Here is a 26,348-nt window from a genome sequence, read left to right as displayed (position 1 = left end):
TTGGAGAGTGTGCATTCGGCTAGAGGAGAGGCACACAAGTTGTTCCGAAACGAGTGCCCTTTCTATCGCGAGTGTCGGCAGGCCTTGAGATTTCTTCTACGGGTCCAAGAAAGCCTCTCTGACACCCAGCTGTTGTCTCGCAAGGCGCTATATCGGGCCTTAGTGAGGGGATCCGTTCGAGACGAAAAGATTGAGGAGTTCGGTTTTACGAAGGAGGAGCGCCGCTTAATATGGCCTTGGGCGCCTGGGTCGAGCTGCTTCGATAATTACGAGGCATCACTCACCTGGCTGGTAATACGAAATGCCCTCTGGGTCGGCAAAAGACTTTACGCAGCGGGTTTTACGGAGACACCCAATTGTGTCCGATGCGGAGAATGGGAGGAAGACCTTGATCATGCTTTCTTCCACTGCGCCATTGTTCGACCGTTGTGTGAGTTAGTTGAAGGCTTCACGGTTCGCATGCTGAGCGAGCGGTTTTTTGTGCTGGAGTCGGTTTCCCCGTGCTGCAACTGGGCACCGACCATGAAGAAAGAAGAACGCTATGTTTTTCTTTGTTTACTAGCAGTTATGAGAGGCGTGATTTGGACGACGCGACAGAAGGAGGTTTACGGAGGTGAGACCTTCACTGCTCCCCAGCTTGTCCTCATTTTCAAATATCGATTGAAAATGCGAATTAAGCTGGAGAAGGTGAAACTCACTTCTGTGAATTTCAACGACAGGTGGGTGAAAGTTTCGCGATTGTGTAAAGTGAATGGAGCTAATCTTGAATTTCTTTTTTGAGTGGCTTAGGTTTTTTTAAGGATTTTGGGTGACTTGATCAAACATAGACATGCATCGGACCTCCTAGAGTAGGCTAGTTAGGCATTTTTGTTCGATTTTTAACTTAGCTAGAGTATGCATGCTATCATCGCCCCAATCCCCTTTTTTGGTTTTCCCTGTCCCAGCGTCCCCCCCTTTTTTTTTTTTTTTTTTTTTTTTTCCCCACTTTTGGTTCGATAACCCCCAATCCCGGCCCCTTAGGTGATGGATAAACTGTTTTGCCAGAGATGTGGGCCATTTTTGTTGTGTTTGAATAAAGTCAGTTTTCGTGGGACCCACATCTTTTCGACTGGCAAAACTTTTTATCCGCCACAATTAGTAGTGAGGGGGTTCTTTTTACTAACCACCTTTTACCATTGTATATTTTTCATCCAATTTTGTAAATAAGATTTTTATCCCCAACCCCCCCACATCATGTATATATATTTGTAACTTTCGGGTTTTAAGTAGGATGTCCACAGAGTGATTCTGGTATTTTGGTGAAAGAGTCTAGTTAAGTTAACGTTATGTTAGTTAGGTCAACATTAACCCCCACCCCCCTTTTTCGGCCTTGTGCCACATTTTTATTTGTGTAATTTTATTTTATACAATAAAATAAATATTAACTTTACTCTTCGTCTGACTACGTCTTTATCGCTCAAAATTTGTTGGTTCGTATATTGTTATTCTGCACGTTATATTGTTAATATTTTGTTATCACCTTGTTAAATTTGTTATTGCTTATCTTCTTCTTCCCCCGGCACCACTTTTTCAATTACCGGATTCTTTTTTTTTCTTTTTTTTTCTTTTTTTTTTGGACTGTTATCTTTCTCTCCTCTTGTTATACGCCGGCCATGGCAGCTGCCAGCTGTGTGCCGACGGTTGAGGTGAAGGAAGATGAGGCATTAGGTGGATGGACAAAACCACCAAAAGTAAAAATCGACGTAGTTAAATTTGTCAAAGACGCAAAGAAATGTGTGGAATTTACGACTGAAACTGGTATAAAGTTGGAACAACCGCGGTTACAAGAATTTGCTAAAAGGACTATTTCTCTATTTGTAATAGACCGCAAAACCAAAAAATTAATTAGATCAACGAAAGATGTTGTCACCAAATTAATTGCATCAGCAGGTTTAAGAGCTTAGCGGATTACAAAATGTAAAGGATATAACACATGGGCAGCTCTTTTTAAGACGGAAGAAGAATGCATAGCAATGACAAAAAAAGAAATCATTACCAACGAGTACGTTCTGAGAATGGAATACTTAGGAAGGCGAAGAACTACAGTGTCCATGTTTGAAGTTCCTGGCGCTGTCCCCGGGGAATACCTAGCCGCTTTCTTACTTAAGTTTGGGGACATAACCGGAATAGAAGAAGACCATTATAATGGAGTATGGACTTTCGACATTCTGCTTAATGCAGAAGCATTTTTACGTATACCTTACTACCTGGAGGCTGGAGTAGAGAAGCTGCCAATCGTGGTCGCAGGCAGAAGACCAGCATGTTGGATATGTGGGGAAGTCGGCCATCTCACTTACACATGCCCCAAAAGGAAGCCAGCCGTAAAAGTTATCCCGACAAATGAACGGAAAATAGGTTATGTAGAACCTAAGGACAATTCCCAGACACCAGCAGAAGAGAAAAATGAAATAACACCTGAGGAGTTTGAAAAGACTTTCAATTCAGAAAAACAATCCCCCAAAAAGAAGGACAACTGGACACTCATCCCTCTTTTAAAAAAATCCCCACCCAAGACTTATGCTAAGTCCCTCTCTAAAGAAGAGAAAATTGAAATTAGGACAAGTAAAGACCCAGGGGGCAATAAATTCAAAACCCTACTGAAACTAAAAGAAACTCTTGATGAGAAAAGGAGAAAATCGGAGGAGAAAGAGTTCCCTGAATCCCTTTTCCCTGAAAAACCGACCTCAAAAGAAAAGCAAATCCCTCGCAAAGCCCCCCCTCTTACTAAAGCTCCTCTGCCCCATAGAGACACCAAAATGACATCTCTAGGTTCTCCCTCCAAAAAGACCCCCAAACCGTCACCATTCTGCTCGCCAAACAACACGCCCAAGAACACCCCTCCCCCTTCTCCAATGAAAACAGACATGCCCCCTCCTCCCCCCTCAGATAAGAAAAGACATAGAAGCCCCTCTGTAGAGACTGAAGCAAGAAAAAAAAAACAACAACCCTTCTTTAATGGGAAGGACGTGTGCAAAATCACGGCAGAAGTAGAGACCATAATGAAGTCCCATAGCAGGAAAGATTACAGAAACCTCCTCGCTTTCAAATCATACCAAAAAAAAGACATTACTAACCCTGAAAATTTTAAAACAAACCACATACTAACAGTTGTCAGGAAACGCGAGGAGGCCAAAGGACTATGGACTATGCTGGAGGAAGCAAACTCTGCTTTCAACCTTTATCCTCCAGCAGCCTATTTCAACGACAACGAATTAATCGAAATTAGAAAACGATGTGTTGGACGGGTCCCCATCAAACTCCATCCTTCACTTTATAGGGCAGTTAAACTAACCTTCCCCCTAGACATCGGCGGTCTGTCCCCTGACGGGTCTATCACCACTGAGATGACCACTGGATCATTGGGGACAGCTGTCGGTGTCTTGACACCGTCTATGTTTGATTAGGTTTCTCAACCCTAAGTAACTCAAGATGGCTTCCTTAAGATTAGCTAGTTTAAATGTCCGAGGGTTGAGGGACGCCTCTCGTAAACTTCGAGTTGCACGCGACCTTCAACGCCTTGGTGTGGATATTTGTTGTATACAGGAAACTCACTTCATTCCTAGTGATTATCAGGGTGTGCTCCTTAGAGACTTTCAGCTCTATTCAGCACATTATGATACCCATGCAAGGGGGGTTACTTGGCTAGTTAAGCGCACTCTTGATGCGTCGTGTGACCCTATTTATGCAGATCCAGAGGGAAGATTACTCGTTCTAGATGTTACCGTAAAGGATGTGGCATTTCGTTTTATTGGGGTTTATGCGCCCAATAACCATGCTGAGCTAGTTTCCTTTTTTCGGCGAATCGAGCCTTTCATGAATTCGTCTCGACGGTTAGTTTTAGCGGGAGACTGGAACGCGGTCCTGGATCCCGAATTAGATCGCGGGGTTAATACCAGAAGGGATACTAATCAGAACCGGGATGCTAAAGCGTTTCGAGACTTTGTCGACAAGTTTGATCTTGTCGATAAATTTCGGAACGAAAAACCCGGGGATTTAGCATGGACTTGGACAGGTAGACGCGGCTCCGATTCGGTGCAACTTTCGAGTTACATCGATCGGTTCTTAGTTAGGAGAGTCGACTTAGGGCTTTTAGACTGTCCAAGTTTTCATAGTATAGTTTATTCGGACCACAGGCTTGTCCGGGTTCGAGTAAACTTAGATAGTGTTAAACCTAGGATGGCTAGTTACTGGAAGTTCAACACGTCGTTGTTCGATGTGAAGGACTTCCGGGAACAGCTTCTACTAACAATACAGAGGGAATTGACGGGGGCTATCATCGGGAATAAGTGGTGGGGCAACCTTAAAAAAGTCATTAGGTCCTTCGCTGCTGATTTTAGTCGCCGGCTCAAACGTAGTTCTAGAGCAGCGAAAGCGGCGCTAGAAGATAGATTAGAAAGGGCGGTGGAGGAGGGGGATAGTGCTAGCTATACTGTAGTTAAGGCTGAACTGGACTCCTTGGATAACAGGGAGGACCAGGGAGTATTAGTTAGGGCTAGATTAAGAAGAGCACCAAACGAGGCAACAAACATGGCCGCGTCATTGCGTGCGGAGGAGTTTCGACGTTCTGCAGATCGACACATCGCCAGTGTCACATTGCCGGACGGACGAACCGTAACTTCAAACGACGGAATCTTGGAGGGTTTTCGGACTCATTTTCAGGAACTTTTTACCAAGGAGCCCGGTCTGACTATTGAACAGTTTGACACCTATTTAGCCGACTTTTCTCGCCTGGAGGCGACCGAAGCAGCTAGGTGTGAAGGTAGCATAAAAGAGGAAGAAGTCATTGAGGCCTTGAAACAGGTCGGGCTAGACAGGACCCCTGGGATAGATGGTCTGCCCTACGAGGTGTATTTGAGGCTGTCGCCCATTTTTATCCCTTTGCTGACCGTACTTTTTAACTCCTGGTTTAGGAACGGGTGCATACCTCAGTACTTTACCAGGGGGATCATTAAATTGTTACGCAAAGATAAAAATGGAGGGGATGGGATAGGTAATTTCCGGCCCTTAACGATGTTAAACACAGAGTTAAAGATTTTGGCCAAGATCTTAGCAAATCGTCTGCAGATTGTCTTACACCGTCTAATAAGTCCCGAACAGACTTGTTCTGTTAAGGGTCGGACGATTCAAGACAATTTGCACACGATACGCTTGATCGTAGAAAAAGTCGACACAGAAGCCGCGCTGATCAACTTAGATCAGTCCAAAGCATTCGACAGAGTAGACCATCGTTACCTAGAGGCTGTTCTTCGCTCGGCTGGGTTTGGTCCCCAGTTTCGCTCTTGGATTTGCCTCTTGTATGCCAACCCTGGTGCTATGGTAGAAGTGAATGGGGTGAGGTCGAAACCCTTCATGTTAACAAGATCGATCCGTCAAGGTTGTCCGTTATCCCCAATGTTATATGTGCTGGCGCTTGAGCCATATTTGCGCCAGCTTCGGGTGAATCCGGTCCTTCGCGGGATTACTTTGCCAGGTGGCTCTACCCCGGTAAAGTATACCGCCTATGCTGACGACGTGACTGTGCTTGTAACGAGCAGTGCCGAGATTAGAGTCGTTGACATAGAAACAAGTCGGTATGCCAAGGTCACAGGGGCCATAATTAACTACGTTAAGTCTATTGGCTTACGTATCGGTGCCTGGAGGGGTATGCCCCTTCAGGGACCCTTTGGTTGGACTGATGGGCCATGCAAGCTACTCGGCGTCTGGTTTGGCCCCGGTCTCCAGCTGGAGAAAAATTGGTCGGAGGTATTGGAAGCGGTCAAGGTCGCATCTCATTTGTGGGCCTTGAGAAATCTGTCTTTGAAGGGTCGGGCGGAGGTATGCAATTCTCATATCTACCCCCTGATCCTTTACCGTCTATCAGTACTTCCACTCCCGGAAACCACACTAGTTGATCTGGTGCGTGCTCTTTTTGCATTCTTATGGCGCGGAAAGCAAGCCATGGTTACTCGGGAGGTCTGTTACCTGCATCCGTCTGAAGGCGGTCTGGGTATGCCTAGTGTGCTAATACGTAGACACACTCTTAGGCTGATATACCTGGATCGAATGTGTACACCAAGTGAGGGAAACGGTGTCTTCTGGATAGAAGACACTAAGAAAGCCTTTCCGGCTTTGGAGAGTGTGCATTCGGCTAGAGGAGAGGCACACAAGTTGTTCCGAAACGAGTGCCCTTTCTATCGCGAGTGTCGGCAGGCCTTGAGATTTCTTCTACGGGTCCAAGAAAGCCTCTCTGACACCCAGCTGTTGTCTCGCAAGGCGCTATATCGGGCCTTAGTGAGGGGATCCGTTCGAGACGAAAAGATTGAGGAGTTCGGTTTTACGAAGGAGGAGCGCCGCTTAATATGGCCTTGGGCGCCTGGGTCGAGCTGCTTCGATAATTACGAGGCATCACTCACCTGGCTGGTAATACGAAATGCCCTCTGGGTCGGCAAAAGACTTTACGCAGCGGGTTTTACGGAGACACCCAATTGTGTCCGATGCGGAGAATGGGAGGAAGACCTTGCTCATGCTTTCTTCCACTGCGCCATTGTTCGACCGTTGTGTGAGTTAGTTGAAGGCTTCACGGTTCGCATGCTGAGCGAGCGGTTTTTTGTGCTGGAGTCGGTTTCCCCGTGCTGCAACTGGGCACCGACCATGAAGAAAGAAGAACGCTATGTTTTTCTTTGTTTACTAGCAGTTATGAGAGGCGTGATTTGGACGACGCGACAGAAGGAGGTTTACGGAGGTGAGACCTTCACTGCTCCCCAGCTTGTCCTCATTTTCAAATATCGATTGAAAATGCGAATTAAGCTGGAGAAGGTGAAACTCACTTCTGTGAATTTCAACGACAGGTGGGTGAAAGTTTCGCGATTGTGTAAAGTGAATGGAGCTAATCTTGAATTTCTTTTTTGAGTGGCTTAGGTTTTTTTAAGGATTTTGGGTGACTTGATCAAACATAGACATGCATCGGACCTCCTAGAGTAGGCTAGTTAGGCATTTTTGTTCGATTTTTAACTTAGCTAGAGTATGCATGCTATCATCGCCCAATCCCCTTTTTTGGTTTTCCCTGTCCCAGCGTCCCCCCCCCTTTTTTTTTTTTTTTTTTTTTTTTCCCCACTTTTGGTTCGATAACCCCCAATCCCGGCCCCTTAGGTGATGGATAAACTGTTTTGCCAGAGATGTGGGCCATTTTTGTTGTGTTTGAATAAAGTCAGTTTTCGTGGGACCCACATCTTTTCGACTGGCAAAACTTTTTATCTGCCACAATTAGTAGTGAGGGGGTTCTTTTTACTAACCACCTTTTACCATTGTATATTTTTCATCCAATTTTGTAAATAAGATTTTTATCCCCAACCCCCCCACATCATGTATATATATTTGTAACTTTCGGGTTTTAAGTAGGATGTCCACAGAGTGATTCTGGTATTTTGGTGAAAGAGTCTAGTTAAGTTAACGTTATGTTAGTTAGGTCAACATTAACCCCCATCCCCTTTTTCGGCCTTGTGCCACATTTTTATTTGTGTAATTTTATTTTATACAATAAAATAAATATTAACTTTACTCTTCGTCTGACTACGTCTTTATCGCTCAAAATTTGTTGGTTCGTATATTGTTATTCTGCACGTTATATTGTTAATATTTTGTTATCACCTTGTTAAATTTGTTATTGCTTATCTTCTTCTTCCCCCGGCACCACTTTTTCAATTACCGGATTCTTTTTTTTTTTTTCTTTTTTTTATTTTTTTTTGGACTGTTATCTTTCTCTCCTCTTGTTATACGCCGGCCATGGCAACTGCCAGCTGTGTGCCGACGGTTGAGGTGAAGGAAGATGAGGCATTAGGTGGATGGACAAAACCACCAAAAGTAAAAATCGACGTGGTTAAATTTGTCGAAGACGCAAAGAAATGTGTGGAATTTACAACAGAAACGGGTATTAAGTTGGAACAACCGCGGTTACAGGAGTTTGCTAAGAGGACTATTTCTCTATTTGTAATAGACCGTAAAACAAAAAAACTAATAAGGTCAACGAAAGATGTTGTCACCAAATTAATTGCATCAGCAGGTTTAAGAGCTGAGCGGATTACAAAATGTAAAGGATACAACACATGGGCAGCTCTGTTTAAGACGGAAAACGAATGCATAGCAATGACAAAAAAAGAAATTATTACCAACGAGTACATTCTGAGGATGGAATACTTAGGAAGGCGAAGAACTACAGTGTCCATTTTTGAAGTTCCTGGTGCTGTCCCCGGGGAATACCTAGCCGCTTTCTTACTTAAGTTTGGGGACATAACCGGAATAGAAGAAGACCATTATAATGGAGTATGGACTTTCGACATTCTGCTTAATGCAGAAGCATTTTTACGTATACCTTACTACCTGGAGGCTGGAGTAGAGAAGCTGCCAATCGTGGTCGCAGGCAGAAGACCAGCATGTTGGATATGTGGGGAAGTCGGCCATCTCACTTACACATGCCCCAAAAGGAAGCCAGCCGTAAAAGTTATCCCGACAAATGAACGGAAAATAGGTTATGTAGAACCTAAGGACAATTCCCAGACACCAGCAGAAGAGAAAAATGAAATAACACCTGAGGAGTTTGAAAAGACTTTCAATTCAGAAAAACAATCCCCCAAAAAGGACAACTGGACACTCATCCCTCTTTCAAAAAAATCCCCACCCAAGACTTATGCTAAGTCCCTCTCTAAAGAAGAGAAAATTGAAATTAGGACAAGTAAAGACCCAGGGGGCAATAAATTCAAAACCCTACTGAAACTAAAAGAAACTCTTGATGAGAAAAGGAGAAAATCGGAGGAGAAAGAGTTCCCTGAATCCCTTTTCCCTGAAAAACCGACCTCAAAAGAAAAGCAAATCCCTCGCAAAGCCCCCCCTCTTACTAAAGCTCCTCTGCCCCATAGAGACACCAAAATGACATCTCTAGGTTCTCCCTCCAAAAAGACCCCCAAACCGTCACCATTCTGCTCGCCAAACAACACGCCCAAGAACACCCCTCCCCCTTCTCCAATGAAAACAGACATGCCCCCTCCTCCCCCCTCAGATAAGAAAAGACATAGAAGCCCCTCTGTAGAGACTGAATCAAGGAAAAAAAAACAACAACCCTTCTTTAATGGGAAGGACGTGTGCAAAATCACGGCAGAAGTAGAGACCATAATGAAGTCCCATAGCAGGAAAGATTACAGAAACCTCCTCGCTTTCAAATCATACCAAAAAAAAGACATTACTAACCCTGAAAATTTTAAAACAAACCACATACTAACAGTTGTCAGGAAACGCGAGGAGGCCAAAGGACTATGGACTATGCTGGAGGAAGCAAACTCTGCTTTCAACCTTTATCCTCCAGCAGCCTATTTCAACGACAACGAATTAATCGAAATTAGAAAACGATGTGTTGGACGGGTCCCCATCAAACTCCATCCTTCACTTTATAGGGCAGTTAAACTAACCTTCCCCCTAGACATCGGCGGTCTGTCCCCTGACGGGTCTATCACCACTGAGATGACCACTGGATCATTGGGGACAGCTGTCGGTGTCTTGACACCGTCTATGTTTGATTAGGTTTCTCAACCCTAAGTAACTCAAGATGGCTTCCTTAAGATTAGCTAGTTTAAATGTCCGAGGGTTGAGGGACGCCTCTCGTAAACTTCGAGTTGCACGCGACCTTCAACGCCTTGGTGTGGATATTTGTTGTATACAGGAAACTCACTTCATTCCTAGTGATTATCAGGGTGTGCTCCTTAGAGACTTTCAGCTCTATTCAGCACATTATGATACCCATGCAAGGGGGGTTACTTGGCTAGTTAAGCGCACTCTTGATGCGTCGTGTGACCCTATTTATGCAGATCCAGAGGGAAGATTACTCGTTCTAGATGTTACCGTAAAGGATGTGGCATTTCGTTTTATTGGGGTTTATGCGCCCAATAACCATGCTGAGCTAGTTTCCTTTTTTCGGCGAATCGAGCCTTTCATGAATTCGTCTCGACGGTTAGTTTTAGCGGGAGACTGGAACGCGGTCCTGGATCCCGAATTAGATCGCGGGGTTAATACCAGAAGGGATACTAATCAGAACCGGGATGCTAAAGCGTTTCGAGACTTTGTCGACAAGTTTGATCTTGTCGATAAATTTCGGAACGAAAAACCCGGGGATTTAGCATGGACTTGGACAGGTAGACGCGGCTCCGATTCGGTGCAACTTTCGAGTTACATCGATCGGTTCTTAGTTAGGAGAGTCGACTTAGGGCTTTTAGACTGTCCAAGTTTTCATAGTATAGTTTATTCGGACCACAGGCTTGTCCGGGTTCGAGTAAACTTAGATAGTGTTAAACCTAGGATGGCTAGTTACTGGAAGTTCAACACGTCGTTGTTCGATGTGAAGGACTTCCGGGAACAGCTTCTACTAACAATACAGAGGGAATTGACGGGGGCTATCATCGGGAATAAGTGGTGGGGCAACCTTAAAAAAGTCATTAGGTCCTTCGCTGCTGATTTTAGTCGCCGGCTCAAACGTAGTTCTAGAGCAGCGAAAGCGGCGCTAGAAGATAGATTAGAAAGGGCGGTGGAGGAGGGGGATAGTGCTAGCTATACTGTAGTTAAGGCTGAACTGGACTCCTTGGATAACAGGGAGGACCAGGGAGTATTAGTTAGGGCTAGATTAAAAAGAGCGCCAAACGAGGCAACAAACATGGCCGCGTCATTGCGTGCGGAGGAGTTTCGACGTTCTGCAGATCGACACATCGCCAGTGTCACATTGCCGGACGGACGAACCGTAACTTCAAACGACGGAATCTTGGAGGGTTTTCGGACTCATTTTCAGGAACTTTTTACCAAGGAGCCCGGTCTGACTATTGAACAGTTTGACACCTATTTAGCCGACTTTTCTCGCCTGGAGGCGACCGAAGCAGCTAGGTGTGAAGGTAGCATAAAAGAGGAAGAAGTCATTGAGGCCTTGAAACAGGTCGGGCTAGACAGGACCCCTGGGATAGATGGTCTGCCCTACGAGGTGTATTTGAGGCTGTCGCCCATTTTTATCCCTTTGCTGACCGTACTTTTTAACTCCTGGTTTAGGAACGGGTGCATACCTCAGTACTTTACCAGGGGGATCATTAAATTGTTACGCAAAGATAAAAATGGAGGGGATGGGATAGGTAATTTCCGGCCCTTAATGATGTTAAACACAGAGTTAAAGATTTTGGCCAAGATCTTAGCAAATCGTCTGCAGATTGTCTTACACCGTCTAATAAGTCCCGAACAGACTTGTTCTGTTAAGGGTCGGACGATTCAAGACAATTTGCACACGATACGCTTGATCGTAGAAAAAGTCGACACAGAAGCCGCGCTGATCAACTTAGATCAGTCCAAAGCATTCGACAGAGTAGACCATCGTTACCTAGAGGCTGTTCTTCGCTCGGCTGGGTTTGGTCCCCAGTTTCGCTCTTGGATTTGCCTCTTGTATGCCAACCCTGGTGCTATGGTAGAAGTGAATGGGGTGAGGTCGAAACCCTTCATGTTAACAAGATCGATCCGTCAAGGTTGTCCGTTATCCCCAATGTTATATGTGCTGGCGCTTGAGCCATATTTGCGCCAGCTTCGGGTGAATCCGGTCCTTCGCGGGATTACTTTGCCAGGTGGCTCTACCCCGGTAAAGTATACCGCCTATGCTGACGACGTGACTGTGCTTGTAACGAGCAGTGCCGAGATTAGAGTCGTTGACATAGAAACAAGTCGGTATGCCAAGGTCACAGGGGCCATAATTAACTACGTTAAGTCTATTGGCTTACGTATCGATGCCTGGAGGGGTATGCCCCTTCAGGGACCCTTTGGTTGGGCTGATGGGCCATGCAAGCTACTCGGCGTCTGGTTTGGCCCTGGTCTCCAGCTGGAGAAAAATTGGTCGGAGGTATTGGAAGCGGTCAAGGTCGCATCTCATTTGTGGGCCTTGAGAAATCTGTCTTTGAAGGGTCGGGCGGAGGTATGCAATTCTCATATCTACCCCCTGATCCTTTTCCGTCTATCAGTACTTCCACTCCCGGAAACCACACTAGTTGATCTGGTGCGTGCTCTTTTTGCATTCTTATGGCGCGGAAAGCAAGCCATGGTTACTCGGGAGGTCTGTTACCTGCATCCGTCTGAAGGCGGTCTGGGTATGCCTAGTGTGCTAATACGTAGACACACTCTTAGGCTGATATACCTGGATCGAATGTGTACACCAAGTGAGGGAAACGGTGTCTTCTGGATAGAAGACACTAAGAAAGCCTTTCCGGCTTTGGAGAGTGTGCATTCGGCTAGAGGAGAGGCACACAAGTTGTTCCGAAACGAGTGCCCTTTCTATCGCGAGTGTCGGCAGGCCTTGAGATTTCTTCTACGGGTCCAAGAAAGCCTCTCTGACACCCAGCTGTTGTCTCGCAAGGCGCTATATCGGGCCTTAGTGAGGGGATCCGTTCGAGACGAAAAGATTGAGGAGTTCGGTTTTACGAAGGAGGAGCGCCGCTTAATATGGCCTTGGGCGCCTGGGTCGAGCTGCTTCGATAATTACGAGGCATCACTCACCTGGCTGGTAATACGAAATGCCCTCTGGGTCGGCAAAAGACTTTACGCAGCGGGTTTTACGGAGACACCCAATTGTGTCCGATGCGGAGAATGGGAGGAAGACCTTGATCATGCTTTCTTCCACTGCGCCATTGTTCGACCGTTGTGTGAGTTAGTTGAAGGCTTCACGGTTCGCATGCTGAGCGAGCGGTTTTTTGTGCTGGAGTCGGTTTCCCCGTGCTGCAACTGGGCACCGACCATGAAGAAAGAAGAACGCTATGTTTTTCTGTGTTTACTAGCAGTTATGAGAGGCGTGATTTGGACGACGCGACAGAAGGAGGTTTACGGAGGTGAGACCTTCACTGCTCCCCAGCTTGTCCTCATTTTCAAATATCGATTGAAAATGCGAATTAAGCTGGAGAAGGTGAAACTCACTTCTGTGAATTTCAACGACAGGTGGGTGAAAGTTTCGCGATTGTGTAAAGTGAATGGAGCTAATCTTGAATTTCTTTTTTGAGTGGCTTAGGTTTTTTTAAGGATTTTGGGTGACTTGATCAAACATAGACATGCATCGGACCTCCTAGAGTAGGCTAGTTAGGCATTTTTGTTCGATTTTTAACTTAGCTAGAGTATGCATGCTATCATCGCCCAATCCCCTTTTTTGGTTTTCCCTGTCCCAGCGTCCCCCCCCCCCTTTTTTTTTTTTTTTTTTTTTTTTTCCCACTTTTGGTTCGATAACCCCCAATCCCGGCCCCTTAGGTGATGGATAAACTGTTTTGCCAGAGATGTGGGCCATTTTTGTTGTGTTTGAATAAAGTCAGTTTTCGTGGGACCCACATCTTTTCGACTGGCAAAACTTTTTATCCGCCATAATCAGTAGTGAGGGGGTTCTTTTTACTAACCACCTTTTAGCATTGTATATTTTTCATCCAATTTTGTAAATAAGATTTTTATCCCCAAACCCCCCCACATCATGTATATATATTTGTAACTTTCGGGTTTTAAGTAGGATGTCCACAGAGTGATTCTGGTATTTTGGTGAAAGAGTCTAGTTAAGTTAACGTTATGTTAGTTAGGTCAACATTAACCCCCACCCCCCCTTTTTCGGCCTTGTGCCACATTTTTATTTGTGTAATTTTATTTTATACAATAAAATAAATATTAACTTTACCCTTCGTCTGACTACGACTTTATCGCTCAAAATTTGTTGGTTCGTATATTGTTATTCTGCACGTTATATTGTTAATATTTTGTTATCACCTTGTTAAATTTGTTATTGCTTATCTTCTTCTTCCCCCGGCACCACTTTTTCAATTACCGGATTCTTTTTTTTTCTTTTTTTTTTTTTTTCTTTGGACTGTTATCTTTCTCTCCTCTTGTTATACGCCGGCCATGGCAGCTGCCAGCTGTGTGCCGACGGTTGAGGTGAAGGAAGATGAGGCATTAGGTGGATGGACAAAACCACCGAAAGTAAAAATCGACGTAGTAAAGACGCAAAGAAATGTGTGGAATTTACGACAGAAACTGGTATAAAGTTGGAACAACCGCGGTTACAAGAATTTGCTAAAAGGACTATTTCTCTATTTGTAATAGACCGTAAAACAAAAAAACTAATAAGGTCAACGAAAGATGTTGTCACCAAATTAATTGCATCAGCAGGTTTAAGAGCTGAGCGGATTACAAAATGTAAAGGATACAACACATGGGCAGCTCTGTTTAAGACGGAAGACGAATGCATAGCAATGACAAAAAAAGAAATTATTACCAACGAGTACATTCTGAGGATGGAATACTTAGGAAGGCGAAGAACTACAGTGTCCATTTTTGAAGTTCCTGGTGCTGTCCCCGGGGAATACCTAGCCGCTTTCTTACTTAAGTTTGGGGACATAACCGGAATAGAAGAAGACCACTATAATGGAGTATGGACTTTCGACATTCTGCTTAATGCAGAAGCATTTCTACGTATACCATACTACCTGGAGGCTGGAGTAGAGAAGCTGCCAATCGTGGTCGCAGGTAGAAGACCAGCATGTTGGATATGTGGGGAAGTCGGCCATCTCACTTACACATGCCCCAAAAGGAAGCCAGCTGTAAAAATTATCACTACAAATGAACGGAAAATAGGTTATGTAGAACCTAAGGACAATTCCCAGACACCAGCAGAAGAGAAAAAAGAAATCACACCTGAGGAGTTTGAAAAGACTTTTAATTCAGAAAAACAATCCCCCAAAAAGGACAACTGGACACTCATCCCTCTTTCAAAAAAATCCCCACCCAAGACTTATGCTAAGTCCCTCTCTAAAGAGGAGAAAATTGAAATTAGGACAAGTAAAGACCCAGGGGGCAATAAATTCAAAACCCTACTGAAACTAAAAGAAACTCTTGATGAGAAGAGGAGAAAATCGGAGGAGAAAGAGTTCCCTGAATCCCTTTTCCCTGAAAAACCGACCTCAAAAGAAAAGCAAATCTCTCGCAAAGCCCCCACTCTTACTAAAGCTTCTTTGCCCCATAGAGACACCAAAATGACATCTCTAGGTTCTCCCTCCAAAAAGACCCCCAAACCGTCACCATTCTGCTCGCCAAACAACACGCCCAAGAACACCCCTCCCCCTTCTCCAATGAAAACAGACATGCCCCCTCCTCCCCCCTCAGATAAGAAAAGACATAGAAGCCCCTCTGTAGAGACTGAATCGAGGAAAAAAAAACAACAACCCTTCTTTAATGGGAAGGACGTGTGCAAAATCACGGCAGAAGTAGAGACCATAATGAAGTCCCATAGCAGGAAAGATTACAGAAACCTCCTCGCTTTCAAATCATACCAAAAAAAAGACATTACTAACCCTGAAAATTTTAAAACAAACCACATACTAACAGTTGTCAGGAAACGCGAGGAGGCCAAAGGACTATGGACTATGCTGGAGGAAGCAAACTCTGCTTTCAACCTTTATCCTCCAGCAGCCTATTTCAACGACAACGAATTAATCGAAATTAGAAAACGATGTGTTGGACGGGTCCCCATCAAACTCCATCCTTCACTTTATAGGGCAGTTAAACTAACCTTCCCCCTAGACATCGGCGGTCTGTCCCCTGACGGGTCTATCACCACTGAGATGACCACTGGATCATTGGGGACAGCTGTCGGTGTCTTGACACCGTCTATGTTTGATTAGGTTTCTCAACCCTAAGTAACTCAAGATGGCTTCCTTAAGATTAGCTAGTTTAAATGTCCGAGGGTTGAGGGACGCCTCTCGTAAACTTCGAGTTGCACGCGACCTTCAACGCCTTGGTGTGGATATTTGTTGTATACAGGAAACTCACTTCATTCCTAGTGATTATCAGGGTGTGCTCCTTAGAGACTTTCAGCTCTATTCAGCACATTATGATACCCATGCAAGGGGGGTTACTTGGCTAGTTAAGCGCACTCTTGATGCGTCGTGTGACCCTATTTATGCAGATCCAGAGGGAAGATTACTCGTTCTAGATGTTACCGTAAAGGATGTGGCATTTCGTTTTATTGGGGTTTATGCGCCCAATAACCATGCTGAGCTAGTTTCCTTTTTTCGGCGAATCGAGCCTTTCATGAATTCGTCTCGACGGTTAGTTTTAGCGGGAGACTGGAACGCGGTCCTGGATCCCGAATTAGATCGCGGGGTTAATACCAGAAGGGATACTAATCAGAACCGGGATGCTAAAGCGTTTCGAGACTTTGTCGACAAGTTTGATCTTGTCGATAAATTTCGGAACGAAAAACCCGGGGATTTAGCATGGACTTGGACAGGTAGACGCGGCTCCGATTCGGTGCAACTTTCGAGTTACATCGATCGGTTCTTAGTTAGGAGAGTCGACTTAGGGCTTTTAGACTGTCCAAGTTTTCATAGTATAGTTTATTCGGACCACAGGCTTGTCCGGGTTCGAGTAAACTTAGATAGTGTTAAACCTAGGATGGCTAGTTACTGGAAGTTCAACACGTCGTTGTTCGATGTGAAGGACTTCCGGGAACAGCTTCTACTAACAATACAGAGGGAATTGACGGGGGCTATCATCGGGAATAAGTGGTGGGGCAACCTTAAAAAAGTCATTAGGTCCTTCGCTGCTGATTTTAGTCGCCGGCTCAAACGTAGTTCTAGAGCAGCGAAAGCGGCGCTAGAAGATAGATTAGAAAGGGCGGTGGAGGAGGGGGATAGTGCTAGCTATACTGTAGTTAAGGCTGAACTGGACTCCTTGGATAACAGGGAGGACCAGGGAGTATTAGTTAGGGCTAGATTAAAAAGAGCGCCAAACGAGGCAACAAACATGGCCGCGTCATTGCGTGCGGAGGAGTTTCGACGTTCTGCAGATCGACACATCGCCAGTGTCACATTGCCGGACGGACGAACCGTAACTTCAAACGACGGAATCTTGGAGGGTTTTCGGACTCATTTTCAGGAACTTTTTACCAAGGAGCCCGGTCTGACTATTGAACAGTTTGACACCTATTTAGCCGACTTTTCTCGCCTGGAGGCGACCGAAGCAGCTAGGTGTGAAGGTAGCATAAAAGAGGAAGAAGTCATTGAGGCCTTGAAACAGGTCGGGCTAGACAGGACCCCTGGGATAGATGGTCTGCCCTACGAGGTGTATTTGAGGCTGTCGCCCATTTTTATCCCTTTGCTGACCGTACTTTTTAACTCCTGGTTTAGGAACGGGTGCATACCTCAGTACTTTACCAGGGGGATCATTAAATTGTTACGCAAAGATAAAAATGGAGGGGATGGGATAGGTAATTTCCGGCCCTTAACGATGTTAAACACAGAGTTAAAGATTTTGGCCAAGATCTTAGCAAATCGTCTGCAGATTGTCTTACACCGTCTAATAAGTCCCGAACAGACTTGTTCTGTTAAGGGTCGGACGATTCAAGACAATTTGCACACGATACGCTTGATCGTAGAAAAAGTCGACACAGAAGCCGCGCTGATCAACTTAGATCAGTCCAAAGCATTCGACAGAGTAGACCATCGTTACCTAGAGGCTGTTCTTCGCTCGGCTGGGTTTGGTCCCCAGTTTCGCTCTTGGATTTGCCTCTTGTATGCCAACCCTGGTGCTATGGTAGAAGTGAATGGGGTGAGGTCGAAACCCTTCATGTTAACAAGATCGATCCGTCAAGGTTGTCCGTTATCCCCAATGTTATATGTGCTGGCGCTTGAGCCATATTTGCGCCAGCTTCGGGTGAATCCGGTCCTTCGCGGGATTACTTTGTCAGGTGGCTCTACCCCGGTAAAGTATACCGCCTATGCTGACGACGTGACTGTGCTTGTAACGAGCAGTGCCGAGATTAGAGTCGTTGACATAGAAACAAGTCGGTATGCCAAGGTCACAGGGGCCATAATTAACTACGTTAAGTCTATTGGCTTACGTATCGGTGCCTGGAGGGGTATGCCCCTTCAGGGACCCTTTGGTTGGGCTGATGGGCCATGCAAGCTACTCGGCGTCTGGTTTGGCCCCGGTCTCCAGCTGGAGAAAAATTGGTCGGAGGTATTGGAAGCGGTCAAGGTCGCATCTCATTTGTGGGCCTTGAGAAATCTGTCTTTGAAGGGTCGGGCGGAGGTATGCAATTCTCATATCTACCCCCTGATCCTTTACCGTCTATCAGTACTTCCACTCCCGGAAACCACACTAGTTGATCTGGTGCGTGCTCTTTTTGCATTCTTATGGCGCGGAAAGCAAGCCATGGTTACTCGGGAGGTCTGTTACCTGCATCCGTCTGAAGGCGGTCTGGGTATGCCTAGTGTGCTAATACGTAGACACACTCTTAGGCTGATATACCTGGATCGAATGTGTACACCAAGTGAGGGAAACGGTGTCTTCTGGATAGAAGACACTAAGAAAGCCTTTCCGGCTTTGGAGAGTGTGCATTCGGCTAGAGGAGAGGCACACAAGTTGTTCCGAAACGAGTGCCCTTTCTATCGCGAGTGTCGGCAGGCCTTGAGATTTCTTCTACGGGTCCAAGAAAGCCTCTCTGACACCCAGCTGTTGTCTCGCAAGGCGCTATATCGGGCCTTAGTGAGGGGATCCGTTCGAGACGAAAAGATTGAGGAGTTCGGTTTTACGAAGGAGGAGCGCCGCTTAATATGGCCTTGGGCGCCTGGGTCGAGCTGCTTCGATAATTACGAGGCATCACTCACCTGGCTGGTAATACGAAATGCCCTCTGGGTCGGCAAAAGACTTTACGCAGCGGGTTTTACGGAGACACCCAATTGTGTCCGATGCGGAGAATGGGAGGAAGACCTTGATCATGCTTTCTTCCACTGCGCCATTGTTCGACCGTTGTGTGAGTTAGTTGAAGGCTTCACGGTTCGCATGCTGAGCGAGCGGTTTTTTGTGCTGGAGTCGGTTTCCCCGTGCTGCAACTGGGCACCGACCATGAAGAAAGAAGAACGCTATGTTTTTCTGTGTTTACTAGCAGTTATGAGAGGCGTGATTTGGACGACGCGACAGAAGGAGGTTTACGGAGGTGAGACCTTCACTGCTCCCCAGCTTGTCCTCATTTTCAAATATCGATTGAAAATGCGAATTAAGCTGGAGAAGGTGAAACTCACTTCTGTGAATTTCAACGACAGGTGGGTGAAAGTTTCGCGATTGTGTAAAGTGAATGGAGCTAATCTTGAATTTCTTTTTTGAGTGGCTTAGGTTTTTTTAAGGATTTTGGGTGACTTGATCAAACATAGACATGCATCGGACCTCCTAGAGTAGGCTAGTTAGGCATTTTTGTTCGATTTTTAACTTAGCTAGAGTATGCATGCTATCATCGCCCAATCCCCTTTTTTGGTTTTCCCTGTCCCAGCGTCCCCCCCTTTTTTTTTTTTTTTTTTTTTTTTTTTCCCCACTTTTGGTTCGATAACCCCCAATCCCGGCCCCTTAGGTGATGGATAAACTGTTTTGCCAGAGATGTGGGCCATTTTTGTTGTGTTTGAATAAAGTCAGTTTTCGTGGGACCCACATCTTTTCGACTGGCAAAACTTTTTATCCGCCACAATTAGTAGTGAGGGGGTTCTTTTTACTAACCACCTTTTACCATTGTATATTTTTCATCCAATTTTGTAAATAAGATTTTTATCCCCAACCCCCCCACATCATGTATATATATTTGTAACTTTCGGGTTTTAAGTAGGATGTCCACAGAGTGATTCTGGTATTTTGGTGAAAGAGTCTAGTTAAGTTAACGTTATGTTAGTTAGGTCAACATTAACCCCCACCCCCCCTTTTTCGGCCTTGTGCCACATTTTTATTTGTGTAATTTTATTTTATACAATAAAATAAATATTAACTTTACTCTGTGTCTGACTACGTCTTTATCACTCAAAATTTGTTGGTTCGTATATTGTTATTCTGCACGTTATATTGTTAATATTTTGTTATCACCTTGTTAAATTTGTTATTGCTTATCTTCTTCTTCCCCCGGCACCACTTTTTCAATTACCGGATTCTTTTTTTTTCTTTTTTTTTCTTTTTTTTTTGGACTGTTATCTTTCTCTCCTCTTGTTATACGCCGGCCATGGCAGCTGCCAGCTGTGTGCCGACGGTTGAGGTGAAGGAAGATGAGGCATTAGGTGGATGGACAAAACCACCAAAAGTAAAAATCGACGTAGTTAAATTTGTCGAAGACGCAAAGAAATGTGTGGAATTTACGACTGAAACTGGTATAAAGTTGGAACAACCGCGGTTACAAGAATTTGCTAAAAGGACTATTTCTCTATTTGTAATAGACCGCAAAACCAAAAAATTAATTAGATCAATGAAAGATGTTGTCACCAAATTAATTGCATCAGCAGGTTTAAGAGCTGAGCGGATTACAAAATGTAAAGGATATAACACATGGGCAGCTCTTTTTAAGACGGAAGAAGAATGCATAGCAATGACAAAAAAAGAAATCATTACCAACGAGTACGTTCTGAGAATGGAATACTTAGGAAGGCGAAGAACTACAGTGTCCATTTTTGAAGTTCCTGGCGCTGTCCCCGGGGAATACCTAGCCGCTTTCTTACTTAAGTTTGGGGACATAACCGGAATAGAAGAAGACCATTATAATGGAGTATGGACTTTCGACATTCTGCTTAATGCAGAAGCATTTTTACGTATACCTTACTACCTGGAGGCTGGAGTAGAGAAGCTGCCAATCGTGGTCGCAGGCAGAAGACCAGCATGTTGGATATGTGGGGAAGTCGGCCATCTCACTTACACATGCCCCAAAAGGAAGCCAGCCGTAAAAGTTATCCCGACAAATGAACGGAAAATAGGTTATGTAGAACCTAAGGACAATTCCCAGACACCAGCAGAAGAGAAAAATGAAATAACACCTGAGGAGTTTGAAAAGACTTTCAATTCAGAAAAACAATCCCCCAAAAAGAAGGACAACTGGACACTCATCCCTCTTTCAAAAAAATCCCCACCCAAGACTTATGCTAAGTCCCTCTCTAAAGAAGAGAAAATTGAAATTAGGACAAGTAAAGACCCAGGGGGCAATAAATTCAAAACCCTACTGAAACTAAAAGAAACTCTTGATGAGAAAAGGAGAAAATCGGAGGAGAAAGAGTTCCCTGAATCCCTTTTCCCTGAAAAACCGACCTCAAAAGAAAAGCAAATCCCTCGCAAAGCCCCCCCTCTTACTAAAGCTCCTCTGCCCCATAGAGACACCAAAATGACATCTCTAGGTTCTCCCTCCAAAAAGACCCCCAAACCGTCACCATTCTGCTCGCCAAACAACACGCCCAAGAACACCCCTCCCCCTTCTCCAATGAAAACAGACATGCCCCCTCCTCCCCCCTCAGATAAGAAAAGACATAGAAGCCCCTCTGTAGAGACTGAATCAAGAAAAAAAAAACAACAACCCTTCTTTAATGGGAAGGACGTGTGCAAAATCACGGCAGAAGTAGAGACCATAATGAAGTCCCATAGCAGGAAAGATTACAGAAACCTCCTCGCTTTCAAATCATACCAAAAAAAAGACATTACTAACCCTGAAAATTTTAAAACAAACCACATACTAACAGTTGTCAGGAAACGCGAGGAGGCCAAAGGACTATGGACTATGCTGGAGGAAGCAAACTCTGCTTTCAACCTTTATCCTCCAGCAGCCTATTTCAACGACAACGAATTAATCGAAATTAGAAAACGATGTGTTGGACGGGTCCCCATCAAACTCCATCCTTCACTTTATAGGGCAGTTAAACTAACTTTCCCCCTAGACATCGGCGGTCTGTCCCCTGACGGGTCTATCACCACTGAGATGACCACTGGATCATTGGGGACAGCTGTCGGTGTCTTGACACCGTCTATGTTTGATTAGGTTTCTCAACCCTAAGTAACTCAAGATGGCTTCCTTAAGATTAGCTAGTTTAAATGTCCGAGGGTTGAGGGACGCCTCTCGTAAACTTCGAGTTGCACGCGACCTTCAACGCCTTGGTGTGGATATTTGTTGTATACAGGAAACTCACTTCATTCCTAGTGATTATCAGGGTGTGCTCCTTAGAGACTTTCAGCTCTATTCAGCACATTATGATACCCATGCAAGGGGGGTTACTTGGCTAGTTAAGCGCACTCTTGATGCGTCGTGTGACCCTATTTATGCAGATCCAGAGGGAAGATTACTCGTTCTAGATGTTACCGTAAAGGATGTGGCATTTCGTTTTATTGGGGTTTATGCGCCCAATAACCATGCTGAGCTAGTTTCCTTTTTTCGGCGAATCGAGCCTTTCATGAATTCGTCTCGACGGTTAGTTTTAGCGGGAGACTGGAACGCGGTCCTGGATCCCGAATTAGATCGCGGGGTTAATACCAGAAGGGATACTAATCAGAACCGGGATGCTAAAGCGTTTCGAGACTTTGTCGACAAGTTTGATCTTGTCGATAAATTTCGGAACGAAAAACCCGGGGATTTAGCATGGACTTGGACAGGTAGACGCGGCTCCGATTCGGTGCAACTTTCGAGTTACATCGATCGGTTCTTAGTTAGGAGAGTCGACTTAGGGCTTTTAGACTGTCCAAGTTTTCATAGTATAGTTTATTCGGACCACAGGCTTGTCCGGGTTCGAGTAAACTTAGATAGTGTTAAACCTAGGATGGCTAGTTACTGGAAGTTCAACACGTCGTTGTTCGATGTGAAGGACTTCCGGGAACAGCTTCTACTAACAATACAGAGGGAATTGACGGGGGCTATCATCGGGAATAAGTGGTGGGGCAACCTTAAAAAAGTCATTAGGTCCTTCGCTGCTGATTTTAGTCGCCGGCTCAAACGTAGTTCTAGAGCAGCGAAAGCGGCGCTAGAAGATAGATTAGAAAGGGCGGTGGAGGAGGGGGATAGTGCTAGCTATACTGTAGTTAAGGCTGAACTGGACTCCTTGGATAACAGGGAGGACCAGGGAGTATTAGTTAGGGCTAGATTAAAAAGAGCACCAAACGAGGCAACAAACATGGCCGCGTCATTGCGTGCGGAGGAGTTTCGACGTTCTGCAGATCGACACATCGCCAGTGTCACATTGCCGGACGGACGAACCGTAACTTCAAACGACGGAATCTTGGAGGGTTTTCGGACTCATTTTCAGGAACTTTTTACCAAGGAGCCCGGTCTGACTATTGAACAGTTTGACACCTATTTAGCCGACTTTTCTCGCCTGGAGGCGACCGAAGCAGCTAGGTGTGAAGGTAGCATAAAAGAGGAAGAAGTCATTGAGGCCTTGAAACAGGTCGGGCTAGACAGGACCCCTGGGATAGATGGTCTGCCCTACGAGGTGTATTTGAGGCTGTCGCCCATTTTTATCCCTTTGCTGACCGTACTTTTTAACTCCTGGTTTAGGAACGGGTGCATACCTCAGTACTTTACCAGGGGGATCATTAAATTGTTACGCAAAGATAAAAATGGAGGGGATGGGATAGGTAATTTCCGGCCCTTAACGATGTTAAACACAGAGTTAAAGATTTTGGCCAAGATCTTAGCAAATCGTCTGCAGATTGTCTTACACCGTCTAATAAGTCCCGAACAGACTTGTTCTGTTAAGGGTCGGACGATTCAAGACAATTTGCACACGATACGCTTGATCGTAGAAAAAGTCGACACAGAAGCCGCGCTGATCAACTTAGATCAGTCCAAAGCATTCGACAGAGTAGACCATCGTTACCTAGAGGCTGTTCTTCGCTCGGCTGGGTTTGGTCCCCAGTTTCGCTCTTGGATTTGCCTCTTGTATGCCAACCCTGGTGCTATGGTAGAAGTGAATGGGGTGAGGTCGAAACCCTTCATGTTAACAAGATCGATCCGTCAAGGTTGTCCGTTATCCCCAATGTTATATGTGCTGGCGCTTGAGCCATATTTGCGCCAGCTTCGGGTGAATCCGGTCCTTCGCGGGATTACTTTGCCAGGTGGCTCTACCCCGGTAAAGTATACCGCCTATGCTGACGACGTGACTGTGCTTGTAACGAGCAGTGCCGAGATTAGAGTCGTTGACATAGAAACAAGTCGGTATGCCAAGGTCACAGGGGCCATAATTAACTACGTTAAGTCTATTGGCTTACGTATCGGTGCCTGGAGGGGTATGCCCCTTCAGGGACCCTTTGGTTGGACTGATGGGCCATGCAAGCTACTCGGCGTCTGGTTTGGCCCCGGTCTCCAGCTGGAGAAAAATTGGTCGGAGGTATTGGAAGCGGTCAAGGTCGCATCTCATTTGTGGGCCTTGAGAAATCTGTCTTTGAAGGGTCGGGCGGAGGTATGCAATTCTCATATCTACCCCCTGATCCTTTACCGTCTATCAGTACTTCCACTCCCGGAAACCACACTAGTTGATCTGGTGCGTGCTCTTTTTGCATTCTTATGGCGCGGAAAGCAAGCCATGGTTACTCGGGAGGTCTGTTACCTGCATCCGTCTGAAGGCGGTCTGGGTATGCCTAGTGTGCTAATACGTAGACACACTCTTAGGCTGATATACCTGGATCGAATGTGTACACCAAGTGAGGGAAACGGTGTCTTCTGGATAGAAGACACTAAGAAAGCCTTTCCGGCTTTGGAGAGTGTGCATTCGGCTAGAGGAGAGGCACACAAGTTGTTCCGAAACGAGTGCCCTTTCTATCGCGAGTGTCGGCAGGCCTTGAGATTTCTTCTACGGGTCCAAGAAAGCCTCTCTGACACCCAGCTGTTGTCTCGCAAGGCGCTATATCGGGCCTTAGTGAGGGGATCCGTTCGAGACGAAAAGATTGAGGAGTTCGGTTTTACGAAGGAGGAGCGCCGCTTAATATGGCCTTGGGCGCCTGGGTCGAGCTGCTTCGATAATTACGAGGCATCACTCACCTGGCTGGTAATACGAAATGCCCTCTGGGTCGGCAAAAGACTTTACGCAGCGGGTTTTACGGAGACACCCAATTGTGTCCGATACGGAGAATGGGAGGAAGACCTTGATCATGCTTTCTTCCACTGCGCCATTGTTCGACCGTTGTGTGAGTTAGTTGAAGGCTTCACGGTTCGCATGCTGAGCGAGCGGTTTTTTGTGCTGGAGTCGGTTTCCCCGTGCTGCAACTGGGCACCGACCATGAAGAAAGAAGAACGCTATGTTTTTCTTTGTTTACTAGCAGTTATGAGAGGCGTGATTTGGACGACGCGACAGAAGGAGGTTTACGGAGGTGAGACCTTCACTGCTCCCCAGCTTGTCCTCATTTTCAAATATCGATTGAAAATGCGAATTAAGCTGGAGAAGGTGAAACTCACTTCTGTGAATTTCAACGACAGGTGGGTGAAAGTTTCGCGATTGTGTAAAGTGAATGGAGCTAATCTTGAATTTCTTTTTTGAGTGGCTTAGGTTTTTTTAAGGATTTTGGGTGACTTGTGGGAACATGCCAACCGGATGCTAACGTCTCCAGCATAAGAGATAAAATATAAAATCGTCGTTTGCACATGGCTCCACGCATCGCTTCCGTTTGGAAAAAGAAAAATAAGAAACCATAAAAAGAATTATGAACCAATGGCAGAGCTCCCCGCCGAAAATAAAGGCCTAAATTATCACGGCCGCTGGAAGCCGGTTTACGACTATAAAAGGAGGGGACCAGAAAGAAAGAGAGGAGAGATTCGCCTAGCTGCGTCAGTGAACGCACGGACAGTCTTCCACCCGACCTAAAGAAATGAAGAAGAAAAAGAAAAGAAAAGGAGATTCGCCCAGCTGCGTCAGTGAACGCACAGACATTCTTCCACCCGACCTAAAGAGATGAAGAAGAAGAAGAAGAAGAAATAAGGCACCAGTGAACTGAAGCCAACTCCGCTCTCACGTTATGAGCCGAGACGCCTTCAACTCTAACAATGCCTATCTTACACAAACCAAAGAAGAAAAAGAAGAAAAACACAGGAGGCAAAAACGCCGCGCCGCTAGATTGATAAATGTAGTCGTCGCTCTCAAGTTAAAAGCCTGACACATATCACCGAAGTAGCACGACTGGCCGCCACTTACCACCCCCGTCGTCTGAAAAGATAAGTACGCTTTGTTTAATTATAATACCCTACAAAAGTCACTCCTGATCAATGCATACACAAGCTGGACTACCACTCTCAATTTTCCTACAACATTTATTTCTCTTCCCACGCGCGGACATGTTATGACTAAAATGTTCATTCCTTTCAACAGAAAATAAACGACCTTTATCTTATCCATTAACTGAGCCTTTGTTTCCTTCAATTCCTCATTCGTTTCATTATTCTCTTGTAACGGGATTGGGGTATTTATATATATCCTAGTCCCCTACAGACTTGATCAAACATAGACATGCATCGGACCTCCTAGAGTAGGCTA

The sequence above is a fragment of the Euprymna scolopes genome, chromosome 24 (assembly GCF_053919585.1).
Source record: "Euprymna scolopes isolate OS-2025 chromosome 24, ASM5391958v1, whole genome shotgun sequence".
Classification (NCBI taxonomy): Eukaryota; Metazoa; Mollusca; class Cephalopoda; order Sepiida; family Sepiolidae; genus Euprymna; species Euprymna scolopes.
The sequence above is the reverse complement of the archived record's forward strand: the minus strand, read 5'-3'. Positions refer to the sequence as shown.